Here is a 22,964-nt window from a genome sequence, read left to right on the forward strand (position 1 = left end):
CATTAATAATTCACTAGTTTTTGGAGCTTCCCTCTTTCTTCAATCCCCATTGGTGGCTCCATCAACATACTTAACCAATTGATTGGTTGGGGGCCTCTACCGTGAACAAAGAATCAAGCAATTTCTAAGGTTAATAGTGAATATTGATCTTTTCTATAATTTCACAATGTTTCTCTCTTCTCAACCCCTCTCAAGCTTGAGAAGCTTAATTGGTATGGTTTTTAAATGCTATTGAAGTTAATTGAGGAATAATAGTGAAGAGTTACATAATTTGATGAATGCTATTGAAGTTAATTGATTAATGATAGTAAAGAATTACATAAATTTTCATTTATGTTTAAATTCTAATGGTTTTTATGTAATTTCTCTCTCTCACTCAAGAAATGGCATACTCATGATCCATTCTCAATCCAAATGAAACTTTTCATAAAGCTTTTCCTTAATCCAAGATTAATCTATGCTTGAGACCAAATTAATGGTTTTTTTTCTATGCTTTTAGTTTATGTATTTCATGAATATTGATGATTCAATCCATTATGGAATATTGATCCAATAAGGGATCATTCTAATTATTTCTTAATGTTAAGCTTTATCCCTTAGAAAAATTGAGATTTATCAGTCATAGCAGCGGAGCTATGGCAAAATTTTTATAAAAATTACGCATAAAATAATTTCAGTCAAAGCATGAAAAGAGGACTTCCTACCATATTCTAGGAATTATCATCCTAGATTAATTGAAGATATTCATTGTAATCATAGAGAAATTGATTTTTATATTATGCATAATTGATTTTCATGCATAGAGGTATGCATAAAAGATTATTATTTTAACATAAAAGTGTTACTTTTATCATAATTAGATTTCATGCATAGAGGTATGCATAAAAGATTATTATTTTAATGTAAAAGTGTTACTTTTAGCATAATTGAATTTCATGCATAGAGGTATGCATAAAAGATGATTATTTTATTACAAAAGTGTTACTTTTAGCATAATTGAATTTCATGCATAGAGGTATGCATAAAAGATGATTATTTTATTACAAAAGTGTTACTTTTAGCATAATTGAATTTCATGCATAGAGGTATGCATAAAAGATGATTATTTTATTACAAAAGTGTTACTTTTAGCATAATTGAATTTCATGCATAGAGGTATGCATAAAAGATGATTATTTTATTACAAAAGTGTTACTTTTAGCATATTTGGATTTCATGCATAGAGGTATGCATAAAAGTTGATTATTTTATTATAAAAGTGTTACTTTTATCATATTTGGATTTCATGCATAGAGGTATGCATAAAAGTTGATTATTTTATTATAAAAGTGTTACTTTTATCATATTTGGATTTCATGCATAGAGGTATGCATAAAAGATTTTCTTATACTAAAAGTGTGATTTTCATCATAAATGGATTTTATGCATAACTTAGATGCATGAGATAAATTCCTTTATTCTAAAAGTGTAATTCCTACCAAATTGAATTTATGCATAAGAAGATGCATAAAAGATTGATTTTTATTTCGAAAGTGTTAGTCTCCTCAAATGGAATTTATGCGTAAATAAATGTGTAGAGAAATCTTATATCAAATATAAGAATTCTCTTAAAAAAGATATGAAATGTGATAAGATGTCATAAGAGTTGTATGAGATGTGATAAGATTTGATAAGATGCGTATGGGAAGTGATAGGATGTGATAAGAGGTGTATGGGATGTGAAAAGATGTGGTAAGATGTGTATGAGATGTGATAGAATGTGTTAAGATGAGTTAGGATGTGTTAAGATGTATATGGGATGTGTTAGGACGAGAATGGATGTAATATGGTTGTATGAATGTGATGTGGATGTATACATGTAGATGTATATGTATGAATGTGAATGTGGATGTGGATGTGGATGTATGGATGTAGATACGGATGTGTATGTATGTATGTGGATGTGTATGTATGAATGAGGATGTGAAAATGGATGTATGTATGTAGATGTGGGTGTATGGATGTGAATGTGAATGAAGAGGTGGATGTGGATGTATGGATGTAGATACGGATGTGGATGTATGTATGTGAATGTATGGATGTAGATACGGATGTGGATGTATGGATGTAGATACGGATGTATGTATGTGAATGTGGATGTATGAATGAGGATGTGAAAATGGATGTATGCATGTGAATGTGGATGTACGAATATGAATGTGGATGTGTGGATGTGGAAATGGAGGTATGGATGTATGAATGTGGATGTGGATGTATGCATGTAGATGCGTATGTATGAATGTGAAATTGGATGTATGATGTGGACGTACGAACATGGATATGTATGTAGAATAATGAATATGAAGGTGTATGTGAGATAATGTGTAGTCTATATGAGTGAATGGATGAGAACGAGTACACATTGAATGGAATGTGGAATAAGTAATGTGGTCCGAGAGTGGATAATATGGAAAGACAAGAGTTCGTTATAGAAACTGTATTTTGTGACTGTTTGTAAATGACTGTTTTACGTCAAGAATGCTGGAGAAGCATTTTGACCGTCTTGAGGATTAAGGTCATGAAGACCGAACTGATAAAGTTGCAACTGCTGATGGTGTTATGACCCATGTTATTTGAATAATAATCATGGTCATTTAAATTTGTATATATTTTTTATGATGCCTATTTCTCATCATGAACACGTTAGGATTGATTGATGTGATGTCAATTGATTGTTACTACTGACGTGGTTTATGTTTATGAGTTTAGGTGATGAGGTGTACAAGGGTACCGATTTAGGTGTTGCACAGTGCGAGGGTACCGATTTAGGTGTCGCAGGGATGGTGGATTGAGTCATGGCGTGTGGACCGATCTCACAATATTTTGTGGCTGTACTATGGCATTTGATATTATTTTGACATCAGTGTGATGTGTGTGTGTGCACGCGTCAATTTATTGTACAGTGTGCATACGAGCATTAGTTGATTTATGCATATGTGCACAAGTTAGATTATTGCATTAGAAAAATAGTGCAAACCTTAGAAGGTTTGAGGACCAAGGCTAAAATTGAGAACAAAGGTTAATTGAGGACCAAAGGTAAATTGAGGACAAAGGCTAATATGGCAAAGTCCAAATATGGATGTATACTTTATTTTTGGCTTAAAGCCTGCTTTTTGGAATATATTAAAATACCCACGCGAGAAGAAGCCACTCACGTTGGGGGGGGGGGAGATTGCACCCAGTCTTGTGTTGCCTTGTGTTGATGGTGATGTATTTCTTTCTCTTGCTCTATGTTTTGATATGTGCTTTAATGTTCAATTTAATTCAAGTAGTTGTTTTGATATTTGATATAATTTTTATGAGTCTTTTGATTATTCTCTTCAAGAAAATTAAAGGTCTAGTTGCAGTGGTATCAGAGCTTTGGTGAAATTTAATTTTCTTGAAGGCTGTGAAAAAGAGATGAAAGAGACAAAAAGAGAGGTGATTTTGGTAAATTTTTTGAATTTTAATTGAAGTAGAACACGTTTAGGGATTTTTGTTTATGTATGTATGGATGAAATTAAGCTTGTTTTTGACCATTGGGTAATGAGTCTCCATCAAGCTTCTTGACCTCTTTGTGATCTGTCTGTATGGATGGGTTTCAAAATTGATAGCCAATCCTGCTTAGCTTTCCAATTGCTAAACCATTGAGGGAGGAAGCAATCTATAATGGACGGTGTATAATTCACCAAGAGCTAATTTATAAATTATAGAGAAATAAGCTCTGTGAGAGAAAATTTCTGAAATTGATCTTTTTCTCTCTCTCTCTCTACCTCCTTCGTACTAGGGCGGTGTGCGCTACGAATTCAGAGGGGGGGAGGAATTTTTTTTAGACCCAGCGTTTCTCTCTCCATCCGGCCGACGGCCTGCGCCCTGCGCATTCTGAAGGGCCAGTTCATAGATTTTAAAATATATATATATATATATAAATTTTCATTTGATTTTTTTTAATCTCTCTTCCTCCATCAAATCCCGGCGGCAGCGCACTTTGCGCTTTTATCTCCATCGGTTGTGTGAAACCCAGGAGGCGTAGAAATTTTTCTTTTATTTTTATTTTTCTCTTCTGTCCATCCTACCGGCGGCGCCCACGGCTGCGAATTGAGGAATTTTCAGATAATTGATGCTTAAAAGCTTTGATTTACAAAGCTTATATTAGCAATTTTCAGAATTTGCGCTTAATAATGTTTAAAAACTTTGAATTACAAACCTTAAATTAGCTAAAAGCTTTGTGAGCTTTGCTTTAATCTTGGCGGGTTAGGCTAAATCCAGGAGGCACTCTTATGGGCTGCGCTGTGTGAATAGCCGTGGGAGAAAAAGAAATTCTAAAGCTTATAAAAGCTTTAATAAGTTTAATTAAAAGTTTATTAACCAGCATAAAAGTAAAAGCTTTATATATATATATATAAATTGCAAATATTGAAATCATTATGCACTAATTATAATTTCCTCCAAAGTTTTTTTTTATAACAAATTTGAGCTGAACTTCATGAATTCCAAGATGATTGAATTCACCTAATCATTTTGTTTAAGCTTTTATTAAGCTTGGGTTTAATTGTGTGTTGGATTTAAATTAGTAGAAAATCATTTTAAGCAAAGCTTTTATTAGTAAGCTTAATTAAGAAACTCTTTGAGCTTCAATTAATTTTAAAAGTACATGGATTATTTCTTGAGAAATTATGCATTTGTGTTATGAGCTAACTTGGCAGGATTCACATCTAGCTCGACATTCCATATCAGATAAGAAACCCTATCTTTTCTCTTGTTTTAAATTTTTTCTATTCTTTTTAATTGTGAGGAAATGGGTGAATATCCGCAACATTATCGTACTATTCAGGAACAGCTTGATTCTCTCTATATTCTTTTGAATCAAGAACGAGAGCATCGGTACAACTTTCAAAGAAAGATTGAACGACGTCTATCTAGAATAAACAAATATATTAAGAAAGTTCAAATTGTGGAAGCATCTGACATGCATAGTCTGACCAATGACATCATATCCAAGCTGCCTATTGTCAAGTGTTTCAGGTGTAAGATGTTGGGACATTATGCTAAATCTTGTGCAACTAGAAAGAAGAACCAAATTGCACAAAAGGACATACTTGACACCGAAGGAGTTAACAGACTCGACACATTAACCAAAGGTGGAGGAATGTGTTAAAAATTATTTATTGTATACAATTTCTTGTTTGTTTTTGTATCTGTTTTCTGAATATTCTTTTCTTCTAGACCTAGTTAGAAAACTTTAGCTCCTGAAAAGAATTTTAGATACAGTGACCTAACTAGAAAGATCAAGACAAGATTAGCAAAAGTTATCTTCAAGATCTAGTTGCCCAAATTCAAATAAAAGTGATTGCTAGACATTTCATAGAAGATTAAGACCAATTTGAAGATTCAAGTACCAAGCAAGTTTCTCCAGTCTTTGATTCAAGTTTTCAATTGTTTCACCACCATCGAATTTAATGATGATGAGAAAAGTAAAGAAATAGCTCTCAAGCGACTAGAAACCAAGCTTAAGTTGTATGCCAATCACAATTACGAAGTTTATACCAATTCAAGTAAAGTTTTGTCTAAATTTTCAAGTGTTCTAGTTTAAGATCTATCCAAGTACAAGATTCTTTCTATACCAAGAATTGCTCTAAGTCAAAGATATACTCAACCACAAGATTTAAACCCCTTAAGAACAAGATTTATTCAAGAATTGCAATTATAATTAATTAAAGACTAATCTCTCAATTTTCGACCATTCAAGCATTTTTAATCTAAGCCAAGATTCATTACAAGTATATCAAGTTCTTGCTATCAATTACGGTGGAAGATGCCTATCTTTATTCAAGTTCTGATTTCAAGTTTAAGATTAAGCTTAAGATCAAGATTCCCTTTAGATTTCATTGCTTACAAGTAAGATTCACAAATTCAAGATTAAGCTTAAGATCAAGATCCCCTCAAGATTTCATTATTTACAAGTATTATTTACAAATTCAAGAATTATATACCTATTCAAAGATTATAATTTTTGAATTTAGTTAATCAATTACAAGATTAAGATTAAGATCAAAAACAAATCTCGAGAATTCATCAAGATTAAGATAAAAAACAAATCCCGAGAATTTAGTTAAACAATTACAAGATTAAGATCAAGAACAAATCCCAGAATTCATCAAGTTATTGACAGCAATGTAAGTGATTATTTTTTCAATCTTAAGTTGATAAGAATTTCCATTTCGACCTAATTCATTTTTGGAATAAGACTTGTAGTTTAATTTTGAGGATAGAGAAAAGTTATGTCGGAATGAAAGTTTCAGAGGGAATTAGCTACTCCGTCTCAAACTTCTGTTCTTAAGGTAGTGTCATGTGGAATTAATCTATGGTATGGGACATTAGATTGGTTTTACATACCTACCCCAGACGTATCTATGTCTTCTATCTTTCACCAGCGAGTGTTTGTATGTGGAAGGTACCTAAGTGGTATGGGACACTTAGATCCCTTTTACATGCGTTCATTTGTTTGGTTTTATTTTCAGAAATTGTTTGATGTGATGATCTTGTCCTCCACTTGTACCATGAAGCCATCCACTCATTGATTGCACAACTGAGGACAGTTGATTCCCAACAGGGAGGACTGTTATGACCCATGTTATTTGAATAATAATCATGGTCATTTAAATTTGTATATATTTTTTATGATGCCTATTTCTCATCATGAACACGTTAGGATTGATTGATGTGATGTCAATTGATTGTTACTACTGACGTGGTTTATGTTTATGAGTTTAGGTGATGAGGTGTACAAGGGTACCGATTTAGGTCATGCACAGTGCGAGGGTACCGATTTAGGTGTCGCACGGATGGTGGATTGAGTCATGGCGTGTGGACCGATCTCACAATATTTTGTGGGTACTATGGCATTTGATATTATTTTGACATCAGTGTGATGTGTGTGTGTGCACGCGTCAATTTATTGTACAGTGTGCATACGAGCATTAGTTGATTTATGCATATGTGCACAAGTTAGATTATTGCATTAGAAAAATAGTGCAAACCTAAGAAGGTTTGAGGACAAAGGTTAATTGAGGACCAAGGCTAAAATTGAGAACAAAGGTTAATTGAGGACCAAAGGTAAATTGAGGACAAAGGCTAATTAAATGGCAAAGTCCAAATATGGATGTATACTTTATTTTTGGCTTAAAGCCTGCTTTTTGGAATATATAAAAATACCCACGCGAGAAGAAGCCACTCACGTTGGGGGGGGGGAAGATTGCACCCAGTCTTGTGTTGCCTTGTGTTGATGGTGATGTATTTCTTTCTCTTGCTCTATGTTTTGATATGTGCTTTAATGTTCAATTTAATTCAAGTAGTTGTTTTGATATTTGATATAATTTTTATGAGTCTTTTGATTATTCTCTTCAAGAAAATTAAAGGTCCGGTTTGCAGACGGAGAGTCAATGGAGGACGTCTCGCGTAGTAAGGTCGATCGAGGTCTTGACCAGCCTCGGTTCGATTTAAATGGTGAGCTTCCGGTACGGTGGATGAGGGACCAAGGAAGCGGCCTATGAGTGAAGCACTTTACCTGCGAAGGATCCTAGAGGGTGCTGACCATACGGTGCTCGGGCTCTGGGTCGCCGAAGATACCCACACGTGCGTCGTGGAAGATATTGGAACAAGGAGTAAGAGTTGTTTTCTGAAACCGAGCATGGATCTGGTTGATTGACCTTGCTGGTCCTCCAACGGATGAGTCCATGGCTCTTTTATATGGATCTGTGGGTTAATCTTGCTGATCTTCCATGGAGATTCCATTCTATTATATGAATATATTGCCGGTTACTATGAGCTAGGAACTATGGAAAAGGCCCCTGAGAGAACAGGTGGTGAGCGTTCTGGTTGCCAATGATGCCATAAGTACACCGATGAAAGAATGACTGGAAATAAGGATTCAACCAAAGACTTTGAGGATTGTCATCAGTGACATAATGGTTTTATTAAAGGATTGTTTTAAAGCTAGTTGATGCTAAGAAAAAGGCAATTTCATATTGGGTGTGTAAGTGGTGTGACTAGTTTTATGTTTGCATGAACTTCCGGCTAGGGGGCCTTGGAACTCTTTTCCTTGGTACCCGGGACAAAACCTAACCAAATTCCAAATTGGATTCCATCACTACAGTGGTTGGGCGGTTGGCTAACCCATGGGATCGGATGGGGTTAGGCTGGACTGATGGATTCGTAAATCGAGATTTAATTTCTATTATTACGATAGATGAAGTAAATCCCGGATAGAAATTGTTCTATGGATAGGAATCAACGGCTGTGCCTCTTGATGGGGAAAAAAACGTTGATCCCAATGATCCAAGTGCAAGTTTCTTCCTTGATTTGACCAAGTACCGTTAAAGGTGCAGTCAGATCAATTTAATCACTACTGATCTTGACTACGCTAGAGTAAAGAGTTATCCTGGTGGAATCGCCTGTGCTTTCCGGGTAAAGGAAGTTTTTCCGGTTTCGATTTTGGACAAACCGATGGATTAGTCTCTTGTCCGGATATCCGTGGGCGAGGCCCCGAGTGTGAGACCCCTACCCGCGCACGATGTGCTACTTCCACTGCTAGTACCCCGAATCTGTTGCGCGGTGGAGACCGGGATCTCACAACTGATGAATTGATTTGGATTCTGATTGAAAAATGATGATCCCTGAAAATTGGTTGAAATGTAATAAGCTAAGCGAAACCTCAATGAGGATGAATGGGACGAGTCCCTATGATGATATTCATAACTGGAATGATGATAATGATTTCAGCAAATCACTAAACACCATATTAGATAATTTGGGAAAAATCCCATTCCCATTTGCAAAATGGGATCATGGTGAACTTGTCCAAAAGTTTGTCAAAACCCCCTCAAGTGACATATCATTGGAAAGATATTGAAGAGTAGAATCTAAATCTATGATCTCCGAAAAAATCAGAGTTGGTATGTTTAAGATATGTCCAAAATTATAAGGAGTAATTGATTTCCAAAATATGAGATTTTTCCCAGATTACCTAATATTGACTTACTATGAGATTAGTGGATTGTGCTGTCAAATTGCTGCTGTTAACACTTGACTTGTTAGAGCAAGTTAAGGGATGACAATTTGAGAACTTGCTTGACTGAAATTCCCGTGGAGGAATGTTCAGAAAGAAATTTTTCGGTCTAATGGACCATTATCGTGTTAAAGATATGAATGTTATGATCTGAATGAATTATTATTTAATGATGAGTTCTATATAAGGGATATTTATCCCAGTATTGTGTTGGGTTGACCAGAATATAAGGAACCCAGAATAAATTGGATCTTAAGAAAAAGAGTTGTCCTCTACTTTGCGAGATGAGGACATCTCGCGCCTTTTTAAGTGGGGTAGAATCTAAGATTCCTCCCCCAGCCTTTGAGGTATACAGGAGTAAGAACCTCCCTTTCTGATCTTATAATTATTCCCTCTCTAAAATAAAAGAAAGATTCTATTTTGAAAGGAAGACCCTTTCCCCAGAATACTTTCTCAGGAGCCCACCTGTTTTAAGGATTCAGAACGATGAGTTCAAAAGTAAGAACCGGTGTTTTAGATGCCAAGGAATTGGTCATTAGTTAAAAGACTGCCCAGGATCGACAGAAGCAGTATGCAAATAAGAAGAGGACAATGAGAGAATTCAAAAAAGCAGATATGGTCTTCATTCGAGTACGGCCCAAAAGAAATTCTTTATCTCTCGGGAAGTATAAGTAGTTATCCCCCAGATATTATGGGCCATATCTGCATTCAAAGAAAGTAGGTGATTTAGCCTACGAGCTTCTTTTACCTCCTCATCTCAAAGTTCATAATGTATCTCATGTAAGCCCTCTATAGAAATATGCGCCAAACCCAAATCATGAAAAGACGGTAAAACTTTAGTGACAAGATACCCCGTTGGCTTCTAGGTTACGCTAGTTCCTTCTTTTATATAAGTCGTAACTCTTACTTGTCACTCGCAGTAATCTTACTTCCATCGATCTCCTTTCTTTCTTAATCTCTTTCATGGCTTGGCAGCAAGACTTGGTTTTATCCATGATGATTTCTCACCTTCAAGACGCAAGTGAGTTTGTAAAGAAGGATTTTATAGAACTGTATGAGCGCTCACTTTTCCCTCACTTGGGAACTTCTGTAGCTCAGACCAAATGGCGGACCTGTCGAGACATAACAAGGGTAACACCGTGGAGTCGGCAGCACTTTCGTAACAATGTCCGCTTGGCCATAGTTATTGAAGCTTTGGGTTTGGGTCCCCGATACTACTGCGTGATGAGATCAAGGCATGGCGGATTTTCTGAGCGAGTCTTCTTACTAGCGTGTTTTCTTCCTCATCAAAAGATATGCCTTTATCCCGTTTTTGGCTTACCTCTTAGAGGTCCTTTTAATAGGTCACCTCATACCAATGAGATAGGTGCTACAATAATCGGCCGAATTATTCCCATAGATGAGTTACCTTATACGTGTGCAGCTTGTGAGTGCTACTTTTGTGACCATATGATGGACGGGCTTATGGAATTGTAAAAAGTTCTTCTATCTTGCTGTATATGTTCCAAGAGTGAATAAAGTTGAATCTTTGTTCTTGTCTTGAGTCTTGTTCTCTTTGAGACTTTTCTTGGTGGTTAATCTTAATTAAATTTTCTCTTAGTCTCATATTCGTGCATCTTGCGAAATTACTCCCAGTTTGCGAGATGAGGACATCTCACGTTTTTCAAGTGGGAGAGAATGTAAGATTCCTCCCCAGCCTCTCAAAATGTCCAGCATCTTCCCCCTGTAATCAATTTCCTCTTCAAAAATATAAGAGATCTCGTCTCTGCCTGTTTTGACATAGAGAGAGAAAATATTCTAGAGAGAGAATATTCAGATTATGAATATTTTTGGATAAAAAAATAACTCATTTTATTAAAATAAGTTTCCCTGAAACAGAAATTCAAAAAGAACTTTCCAATGTGCAATTGGAATTAATTGGAAATGGGTATAAAGGACCTTAGCCTAAGGGTCTAGATTTTCAAAAAATTTTGGATTATGGTCCAATTAAGGTTCCTATGGACCAATAAGATCAATCCATGTGTGGGGAGGAGATAAATCCAATTTTGTAAAAGATGATACCCAAAAATGAGTAAATGCTCACATAAGATGAAGAGTTGACTATGTACAAGGTTTATTAGTAAGAAACTATGAGTAATATCAAAAATATGAGATATTTTGGGTATCCAAAAATGAGTAAATGCTCACATAAGATGAAGAGTTGAAAATGTACAAGGTTTATTAGTAAAAAACTATGAGTGATATTAAAAATATGAGATATTGTGGGTATAATGATTCCATTTTGACACATATGTAAGGAAGGGGAGTCCATTAAAGGAGGTGCATATTTCACATGCTTGAATGAGTTTTAAACTCATAAATAATGTGATATTTTATCTCTCCTCTCTCCTAATTCAAGTCTAGTTGCAAAAAGTTAGCTCAACTGACCTAAAGATGGTCAAAAATTGACCAAACTGATTTGGAAAATTCTAGAATCAGTTTGTTTGGTTAGGAGCTCAATTTTTCCTATAAATAGAAGCCTCCCCTTTGTTGAAAAACAATAATGTTTAATGCATTGTTACTCTACTCCACCCAAGCCAAGAACTATGAATTTAATTAATAATTACTGTGGGATCCCTGTTCCCATCGCGTAACAGATTTGGGGTACTAGCAGCGGAAGTAGCACTTCTTGCGCGAGGCAGGGTCCCACACTCGGGGCTTTGTCCACGGATATCCGGACAAGGCCCCGAGTGTGGAACCTTGCCTCGCGCAAGAAGTGCTACTTCTGCTGCTAGTACCCCGAATTCGTTGCGCGGTGAGAACAAGGATCCCACAGTTGGTATCAGAGCAAATTGGTTAATAAAGATCAACTGAGAAGCCAAATATGTCAAAAATTTATCAAGAAGCACAAAAAGGTTGTAATCGTGTGATATAATTCATACAATTTGATATTCAAACTAAAAATTTCAAATTAGTAATTGGGTCTTCAAATGGAAGTACCGCAATTATATGGAATCTCGGACTTGCTTGAGGCCTAGACATGATGGTATTTACCTTATAGTACCATGACTACCCGTATATACCAAGGGTATAACTGCAGCTCTTTACCGGAAATATATACGAGTAAATCTAAGACGTGAAATTATAAGCATTAATGCTATCCAGATGATGATTTCAAATGTGGTTGATATGATTTTTAATTCTGTTTGAGAACTGATGAATTGATTTGGATTCTGATTGAAAAATGATGATCCCTGAAAATTGGTTGAAATGTAATAAGCTGAGCGAAACCTCAATGAGGATGAATGGGACGAGTCCCTATGATGATATTCATAACTGGAATGATGATAATGATTTCAGCAAATCACTATGAGATTAGTGGATTGTGCTATCAAATTGCTGCTATTAACACTTGACTCGTTAGATCAAGTTAAGGGATGACAATTTGAGAACTTACTTGACTGAAATTTTCGTGGAGGAATGTTCAGAAAGAAATTTTTCGGTCTAATGGACCATTATCGTGTTAAAGATATGAATGTTATGATCTGAATGAATTATTATTTAATGATGAGTTCTATATAAGGGATATTTATCCCAGTATTCTGTTGGGTTGACCAGAATATAAGGAACCCAGAATAAATTGGATCTTAAGAAAAAGAGTTGTCCTCTACGTTGCGAGATGAGGACATCTCGCGCCTTTTTAAGTGGGGTAGAATTTAAGATTCCTCCCCCAGCCTTCGAGGTATACAGGAGTAAGAACCTCCCTTTCTGATCTTATAATTATTCCCTCTCTAAAATAAAAGAAAGATTCTGTTTTGAAAGGAAGACCCTTTCCCCGGAATACTTTCTCAGGAGCCCACCTGTTTTAAGGATTCAGAAGTAAGAACCGGTGTTTGAAATACCAAGGAATTGGTCTCATCAGTTAAAAGACTGCCCAGGATCGACAGAAGCTGTATGCAGATAAGAAGAGGACAGTGAGAGAATTCAAAAAAGCAAATATGGTCTTCATTCGAGTACGGCCCACCAAAAGAAATTCTTTATCTCTTGGGAAGTATAAGTAGTTATCGCCCAGATATTGTGGGCCATATCTGAATTCAAAGAAAGTAAGTGATTTAGTCTACGAGCTTCTTTTACCTCCTCATCTCAAAGTTCATAATGTATCTCATGTAAGACCTCTATAGAAATATGTGCCAAAGTTCATAATGTATCTCATGTAAGCCCTCTAGAATAGAAATATGTGCCAAACCCAAATCATGGAAAGACGGTAAAACTTCAGTGACAAGATACCCCGTTGGCTTCTAGGTTATGCTAGTTCCTTCTTTTATATAAGTCATAACTCTTACTTGTCGGTCGCAGTAATCTTAAGTTTCCATCGATCTCCTTTCTTTCTTAATCTCTTTCATGGCTTGGCAGCAAGACTTGGTTTTATCCATGATGATTTCTCACCTTCAAGATGCAAGTGAGTCTGTAAAGAAGGATTTTATAGAACTATACGAGCGCTCACTTTTCCCTCACTTGGGAACTTTTGTAGCTCAGACCAAATGGCGGACCTGTCGAGACATAACTAGGGTAACACCGTGGGGTCGGCAGCACTTTCGTAACAATGTTTGCTTGGCCATAGTTATTGAAGCTTTGGGTCTGGGTCCCCGATACTACTGCGTGATGAGATCAAGGCATGGCGGATTTTCTGAGCGGGTCTTCTTACTAGCGTGTTTTCTTCCTCATCAGAAGATATGCCTTTATCCCATTTTTGGCTTGCCTCTCAGAGGTCCTTTTAATAGGTCACCTCATACCAATGAGATAGGTGCTGCAATAATCGGCCGAATTATTCCCATAGATGAGTTACCTTATACGTGTGCAGCTTGTGAGTGCTGCTTTTGTGACCATATGATGGACGGGCTTATGGAATTGTAAAAAGTTCTTCTATCTTGCTGTATATAATCCAAGAGTGAATAAAGTTGAAATCTTTGTTCTTGTCTTGAGTCTTGTTCTCTTTGAGACTTTTCTTGGTGGTTAATCTTAATTAAATTTTCTCTTAGTCTCATATTCATGCATCTTGCGAAATTACCCCCAGTTTGCGAGATGAGGACATCTCGCGTTTTTCAAGTGGGAGAGAATGTAGGATTCCTCCCTAGCCTCTCAAAATGTCCAGCATCTTTCCCCTGTAATCAATTCTCTCTTCAGAAATATAAGAGATCTCGTCTCTGCCTGTTTTGATATAGAGAGAGAAAATATTCTAGAGAGAGAATATTCAGATTATGAATATTTTTGGATAGAAAAATAACTCATCTTATTAAAATAAGTTCCCTTGAAACAGAAATTCAAAAAGAACTTTCCAATGTGCAATTGGAATTAATTGAAAATGGGTATAAAGGACCTTAGCCTAAGGGTCTAGATTTTCAGAAATTTTTAGATTATGGTCCAATTAAGGTTCCTATGGACCAATAAGATCAATCTATAGGTGGGGAGGATATAAATCCAATTTTGTAAAAGATGATACCCAAAAATGAGTAAATGCTCACATAAGATGAAGAGTTGACTATGTACAAGGTTTATTAGTAAGAAACTATGAGTAATATAAAAAATATGAGATATTTTGGGTATCCAAAAATGAGTAAATGCTCACATAAGATGAAGAGTTGAAAATGTACAAGGTTTATTAGTAAAAAACTATGAGTGATATTAAAAATATGAGATATTGTGGGTATAATGATTCCATTTTGACACATATGTAAGGAAGGGGAGTCCATTAAAGGAGGTGCATATTTCACATGCTTGAATGAGTTTTAAACTCATAAGTAATGTGATATTTTATCTCTCCTCTCTCCTAATTCAAGTCTAGTTGCAAAAAGTTAGCTCAACTGACCTAAAGATGGTAAAAAATTGACCAAACTGATTTGGAAAATTCTAGAATCAGTTTGTTTGGTTAGGAGCTTAGTTTTTCCTATAAATAGAAGCCTCCCCTTTGTTGAAAAACAATAATGTTTAATGCATTGTTACTCTACTCCACCCAAGCCAAGAACTATGAATTTAATTAATAATTCATTAGTTCTTGACATTTCCCTCTTCTAAAGATTGGTTGACCACTCTTGTTCAAACAAGAGTTGAACCCTCAAACCATCAAGCCAAAGGAAAGCTTTCAAAGTCATTAGTAAGTTGGTAATTCTTCTTTTCACTTATTTCATGGTTTTATGGCTTTAAATGGTTTTATGCTTTATGTCTTCTCTAAAAATGTTATGCTTCATTACAAAAAAGCATTCCCCTCTAAGAAAACCAACCATTCTCTATCCTAGGTGAACGGTTAATTGTTTAATGTCAAGTTTTTATAATGATTATTTTATTATAAAAGTGTTACTTTTAGCATAATTGAATTTCATGCATAGATGTATGCATAAAAAATGATTATCTTATTATAAAAGTGTTATTTTTAGCATAATTGAATTTCATGCATAGAGGTATGCATAAAAGATGATTATCTTATTATAAAAGTGTTATTTTTAGCATAATTGAATTTCATGCATAGATGTATGCATAAAAGATGATTATTTTATTATAAAAGTGTTATTTTTAGCATAATTGAATTTCATGCATAGAGGTATGCATAAAAGATGATTATTTTATTATAAAAGTGTTATTTTTAGCATAATTGAATTTCATGCATAGATGTATGCATAAAAGATAATTATCTTATTATAAAAGTGTTATTTTTAGCATAATTGAATTTCATGCATAGAGGTATGCATAAAAGATGATTATTTTATTATAAAAGTGTTATTTTTAGCATAATTGAATTTCATGCATGGATGTATGCATCCAAAATGATTATCTTATTATGAAAGTGTTATTTTTAGCATAATTAAATTTCATGCATAGAGGTATGCAAAAAGATGATTATTTTATTATAAAAGTGTTATTTTTAGCATAATTGAATTTCATGCATAGAGGTATGCATAAAAGATGATTATTTTATTGTAAAAGTGTTACTTTTAGCATAATTGAATTTCATGCATAGAGGTATGCATAAAAGATATGGGAAGTGATAAGATGTGATAAGATGTATATGAGATGAGTTAGGATGTGATAAGATGAGTTAAGAAGTGATAAGATGTGTATGGGATGAGATAAGAAGTGTATGTGATGGGATAAGATGTATATGGGTTGTGATAGGGTGAGAATATGGATGTAGATGTGGATGCATGAGTATGGATGTATGGATGTGAAAGTGGATGGGTATGTATGGATGTATGAATGTGGATGTGGATGTATGGATGTGAATGTGGATGTGGATGTGGATATATGGATGTGAATGTGGATGTGTATGTATGGATGTATGCATGTAGATGTGGAAGTATGAATGTGGATGTGGATGTATGGATGTGAATGTGGATGTGGATGTGGATGTGGATGTGGATGTATGGATGTGAATGTGGATGTGTATGTATGGATGTATGCATGTAGATGTGGATGTGGATGTATGGATGTGAATGTGGATGTGGATGTGGATGCATGGATGTGAATGTGGATGTGTATGTATGGATGTATGCATGTAGATATGGATGTATGAATGTGGATGTGGATGTATGGATGTGAATGTGGATGTGGATGTGGATGTATGGATGTGAATGTGGATGTGTATGTATGGATGTATGTATGTAGATGTGGAAGTATGAATGTGGATGTGGATGTATGGATGTGAATGTGGATGTGGATGTGGATGTGGATGTATGGATGTGAATGTGGATGTGTATGTATGCATGTAGATGTGGATGTATGAATGTGGATGTGGATGTATGGATGTGAATGTAGATGTGGATGTGGATGCATGGATGTGAATGTGGATGTGTATATATGGATGTATGCATGTAAATGTGGATGTATGAATGTGGATGTGGATGTATAGATGTGAATGTGGATGTGGATGTGGATGTATGGATGTGAATGTGGATGTGTATGTATGGATGTATGCCTGTAGATGTGGATGCATGAGTATGGATGTATGGATGTGAAAGTGAATGGGTATGTATGGTGGGAAGGCTTAAGTGGCTTGGGGACTTGGCTGAAAGGGTTGCGCAGCATGAACAGCCATAAATCATAAAAAATTCTAATATGAAATTAGAAGCTTCAAGCTTCCAGAAACTCAGAAGAGCGGCCGCCAATGGCATCGTGGCACGTCTACCCTCATCGCGTGCGCCAAAATCTGAAATGGCATGGACATTAGGGATTGAAAGGGACCACATAGCCTAAAAGGAGTGAACTTGCTACATTGGGAAGAAGGGATAGAGGAGAGGACATCGATGGGCAAGCCAGCTGCTAAAAAATTTTGAGAAGGTGATGAAGGGGAGAGCATGGAGCTGAAGTGGGCGCCTGTGTTTTTTCTGAATTTGGGGAAGCTGCGAAGCTGTGGAAGCAGAGGAGATTGACTGTGGGCTTGCTACGATTGTCCGGAGAGAAGATGGCGAGCGGAGGCCGCTGAGTTTGCTGAGAGAAGGTTGGAGGGAGCAAGAACCAGAGCCAGAGTAGCTTGCGAGTGAGTTTGGAATGCAGTTTGCGAGCAGAGGTTGCTGAATTTACATCTCAAAGGCTTTGGGCAACAAGTTCTTGACAGAGAAGGCATTTCCATCACGGGAAGTCACTGTTCTTTTTGCCTTCCCTATGCGCAGAAGACGTATGCATTCGAATATTTGCTGAAAAACTGTGTCAGAAGCGGGAGGGAAGCTGGGCGACTAGTTTTTTGCCTGGAAGCAGAGTCAGGACAGCTAGAGAAGGGAGGTGACATGATTTTTTGGAGAGAAGTGTTGTTTTTGCATACTGGTGTAGTAGGAAGCAGGGCGACCTGAAAAAGAGGGTCACTGGTCAGTAGCAAGCTCAGGGACAAGGGAAAGAGGTAAGTGTGCTTTTTCATTGTGCTGTATCTGCTGCCCGGAGAGGCCAAGAGGAGAGGCGGCCTGTTTTATTGTGTTTTAGAGTCTAAGGAGTAGGCTAAGCTGATTTTGAAGAGACAGGAGCTAGTCAAGTGGCCAAAAGATCTTCTGTGGAGCAGGGGAGAAGCCTTAGAGGGGGAGGACACTGATTATGAATGGGTGTTAGATGAAGATGGTTCTGAGGATGTAATGGATGTTCAACTCTGTAAAGATGAACACTTGTACTGAAATAAAGTTTTGTTTATACTCTTGGGTCTGGTGTTCTGGGTGTGTTTGTATCAGTGTGTGGAAGTGTGACACTCTATAAAGGCATATAAAGCTATACCGCTTCCATGTCATCAACGTCTTGCATATATCTTGATGAACCACACTATGGACACTCGGGAAGAGTGGCATACTCTTCCCGAAAGAGAATATAATTCTTCACACAAGCGTGCTGTTTTGTTAATCCCATTTTGGATTAACAAAGATGCTCTTCTATTTGCGGACAGGGTGGTTGCAAGATCAGGGTGCCCAGTTTTGTCCACTCAGGCACCCTGTAAATAGTAAAAAAACAGGCATTTATTTACCTTTAGTGGCCAATCTCTCCTAGCTAATGAAGGAATTTCCTTTCAAGTTCTTTTGTTGGAACATCACATGCAAAGTTGGGAATATAGTTGCATAATCTAATTAAGCATTAGATAGTTAAAAGTCCTCATTTCCTTAGGTACAAGCTCAATGTATACACCATGTCCCAAATTTGGGCTGGTTCCATAAAATGCTAATATCTTTCACATATAAACTCATATTAGATTTCCACTTTGCATCTTAGATCTTCACATAATATAGAGCTTAACTTGATTTTTGAGAAATTTTTAAGCTATTTGTCTATTTTCTTTAAATATTTCAAGGTCTTTAAAGTGTTATAATATATGCCACTTTTTGCACCCACAATAACTACCACTTAAAAATGCATAATCTTGTAGATCAAAAGAGTGGTAGATAGTGAGACATTGGTAGAATGTGGTGGTCAGTCAAAATTGCAAATCCAATGGTTTGATTTTTAATGATCTCTTTTCTAAAATTCTTCCAGGCTATCAGAAGGCCTGCAAATACTAATAATCTAATTAGTAAAATTACATTTTTTATGTAAATCATCTAAAACCTATAGGGACTAGTGTACTTGTATTGGTGCATCTATGGAAAAAAAATTAGATCACTCTAAGTATGGAAAGATGATTTTTTATTGTTTTATCATATTTTTGGTTAATTTTGATAAATTCGACTAATTTATACTAATTCAAGTTATATTGGGGTTAAATTTGAGTGTATGTGCATTTTCTATTAGTTTCTTGATCTCGTTTGAAGTACCTTTCCCCCCCAAATTTGTTGTCCAAGAATTGTCCCAGTCCAGCATAAACTGGACAAAACTGGACACCCTAATCTTGCAACAACCCGACATTAATAAGTGTTATGTAACGGCACTATAAAGGTTGTACATTATGAGATAGGGGCCAACCAAGGCTTTAGTTTAGTAACGCTTGTGTGAAGAAGGGTTAGATGTATAAAAGGCAATTTCTCATAAATGGAAACACACAATCTCCCTTTGTGCTATGGGAGCTCTTGCTTTGTCTTTTGTATGAGAGACAGAGAGAGTGTACTCTAGTGCATGTTCCTCTTCTATGCATGTGTATGGGAGAGTAAGAAGAAGATTTCCTTGCATTGTGGTGTGAGCGACTCCGTGGGTGACATCGTGGAGGTGGATATTAGAGGAGTGGATCTTCCAAAAGGGAGCTTGGAGAGTCTCAAGGGACGTGAGCTTGAAGCAACGATAGTTGTTGTCTATTAGAGGAGTGGATCTTCCAAAAGGGAGCTTGGAGAGTCTCAAGGGACGTGAGCTTGAAGCAACGATAGTTGTTGTCTATTTCTTCTTCAAACTGTGGATGTGTGGAGTTTCCTCTTGGGAGGTGCAGTAGCCCATAACATTTTTGGCCCTGCTGCTTGTGAAACACCATTGTTTCTTCCATCCTCTCAAAGCTCCATCTCCCATTATGCAAGATACACTATTGCCTTTGCATTTTGAAGGTGCATTATGAGAAACTGTGTAGATAAGGTTTATGTGGAAGAGAAGAAATTAGAGTAGTTATGGAAAATCATGTTTTTGCAAGTATGGGTGAGTATTTGGTATTGCCTAGAGGAAAGTTACACTTGGTTTTTCTTTCAATTTTGTTGTTTTTGTTACCAATTTTGCTACCGTGAGAGCTGGTAGTTGGTAACTTGCTTTGTTCTATTTTTTCTAAAAAATCACAAAAATCACCAAAATTACAAAAACAAGGAGCCATTGGTTGTGTTGGTGACTTGCATTGCATTCCAATTACTTGACACAACCTTTTTGGATCTTTTGGATAGGAAAATCGCACTCTAAACATCATTTTGTTGATGACTGGGCTGTTAACACGTGAAAGTGTAGCGAAATACTTCACGGCGTGAAACACATTCTACTTCACGGCATGACACACATTCTACTTCACGGTGTGAAACACATTCTAGTTCACAACGTGAAACACCACCTGGTTCAAGATGTGAATGTTAACCACTCTAGTTAACATTACCTTTAGTGTGGCTATACTTATTGTAATCCGTAACCGTACAAAGCGCTTATTGTAAAAGAGACATGCGATGACCGAGTTTATGGCTTGTGTAATGTCAGTCATAAGGAATAGTTGTACATAGAGCTAGAAAGACTAGTTTTGCTTCCCCAATTGAAAATGGGTGGCCGGCCATTGTAACTTTGAGATCTTGTATATAAGTAATTTTATGAGTATGAAGAGAGACAATCCTATTAGTCTCATTTGAGCTTGCCTCTTCTCTCTCTCTCTCTCTCTCATTTAAGCTTGTGGATGTATGGTAGCTTGTATTTTTGCTTGCTTGCATGCTTGATTGTCGGTGTGTACATGTAGGGATGGTAATGCTCTAATCTCTCTCCCCTCACTTTGCTCTCTACCAAGTCCCTTTTGCATGCTTGTGGTATGAAGTGAAGATTGAGCTCTCCATAGCTTCCTCCTTATTGCTCTTTACCTAGCCATTGAATCTCTTATTGGGTGACACAAGAAGAGGTGGAGTGAGCCCCTAGCGGCTTCACATCAAGGAGTTGTTACCTCATAGGGTTGGCTAAGTGCAACTCTCCGAACTCGACCCTTGCATGTGTCTCTCTTCTCTTCTTTCTCCTTCTTGTGTGCAAGATAGCATGTTATCTTTAACATCTTTGGTGCCACTCCCAAGGAATGCATTTAGCTTAGGGTCCTCCACTTTATTCATTTGCTAACTAGTGTCTTTGTTTAGCTCAGTTAGAGTGCAAATCCACCGATTGGTTGTCGAGTTGGTTGCTTGATTTTGTGTTTTTTTTTTGTTTTTCATGGTGATTACATGGAGAATTGAAGGTTAATCGCGCATCATAGTGCTGAAATCTTCATCGAGTGTAGGGGAAAGCAAATAAGTTCTGTAACGTTGCCCTTGACATTCATGCAAAACTTTGGTTTTTTGTTCTATCTTATTCAAGCTTGCATCTTAGTTTAATCCACAAATTAATCTTAATTAGTTAGTTTCCATTATGCATTCTAGGCACCAACAGATAGCTAGAGACTAGGTCTAGCTCTCTATTGAATCAAAAACACAAAAAAATAGGGACAAAACACATGAATTAGCAAAAATTGGGAGAAAAAACGATAAAATTTGCATTCTGTTGGGTGCTTTGAGAAGCGAACAGCACGGTTCGCTTTACAGGCCACAGCCGTGGCACATCTGCCATGTTCGTTCCCTTATTAGTTGACGAAATATGGTAAGATCCTTAGCCTGAATGTGGTAGTTGCATTAAATTTAAAATAATTAAATTGAGCATAAACTGGATTCAATTGCATTCAATCAATTGGGTGTAACTAAATTGAGCATAAACTGGATTCAATTGCATTCAATCAATTGGGTGTAACTAAATTTGTTAGAGAATATAGTAGGTGTGGTTGTCAGACCTAAAGCCTTAAATCCCTTGACATCTGCAGACAAATCTTAAAGATCTCTAAATTTGATAGTGCCATGGCCGTTTCTTCCTGAAGGGTACGCCCGTTCTAGAGCGTCATTGTGTTTGCCATGGCTATGTCAATTTTTCCACGCCTATGCCATTCTCTCTCGCACCACTTGATTCAGAAAGAGAATGCCCGTTCCCTTCTCCTTTTGAAAGTGTATGCCTGTACCTTCTCCATTTCAAAGCGAACGCCCGTTCCCTTCTTGGCCCAAGCTTGGTACACTCGTTCCATCAACTGCCACGTGCATACCTTCTCCATTCCAAAACGCACGCCTATTCCTTTGTGAAGCCCCACCCCTGTCCTTCAAAAAGCGAACGTCCATGCCATCTTCCCTTGAGAAGCTGGTTCCCTTCTCCATTTGGAAGCAAATGCCTCTACCATTTCAAAGCACGATTGTACCATTTTCGAAAAAAAGGTCTTTTCAACTGGGGGCCCTGCACAGTAGTTCCACATTTCCATGCACCTATAACTGAGTAGATTGTTGCAAAAAAAAAAATGAAGTGAACTCTCTTGAAGCTCCTTCTCTTATAAGGTCTGACGCATTGGTCAATACTGTGTGGAGTGGAACGGTGCTTCTCTTTGACAGCACCAGCAGTGAAAGTGAAGACCACCCCAGCACAGGATGAGGAACTCATGACCTCGAGACAGGGGAGCCTGAACTTCAGTGCATGGACATACCATCTGTCCAAGAGCATTAAGCTTATACCTCTCCCACACATTCATAGAGAAGCCTTGCTTCAAGGCTCCACAATTTGATCTTGGGAAACACAGAGTCGAAAGAACCGCAACCCAGGCTAAGAGGTATGGACCAACCACAAGAAAGTGAGCCCACGCCGTCTCTAGATCTTAGAACGAAAGCTGGGCAGAGTGAAAGTCAACAGACCTAGACTGAATTACCAATCAAGAGAGCCGTGCCTGTCT

The sequence above is a fragment of the Cibotium barometz genome, chromosome 32 (assembly GCF_041138505.1).
Source record: "Cibotium barometz isolate CiBa-2024 chromosome 32, ASM4113850v1, whole genome shotgun sequence".
Lineage (NCBI taxonomy): Eukaryota > Viridiplantae > Streptophyta > Polypodiopsida > Cyatheales > Cibotiaceae > Cibotium > Cibotium barometz.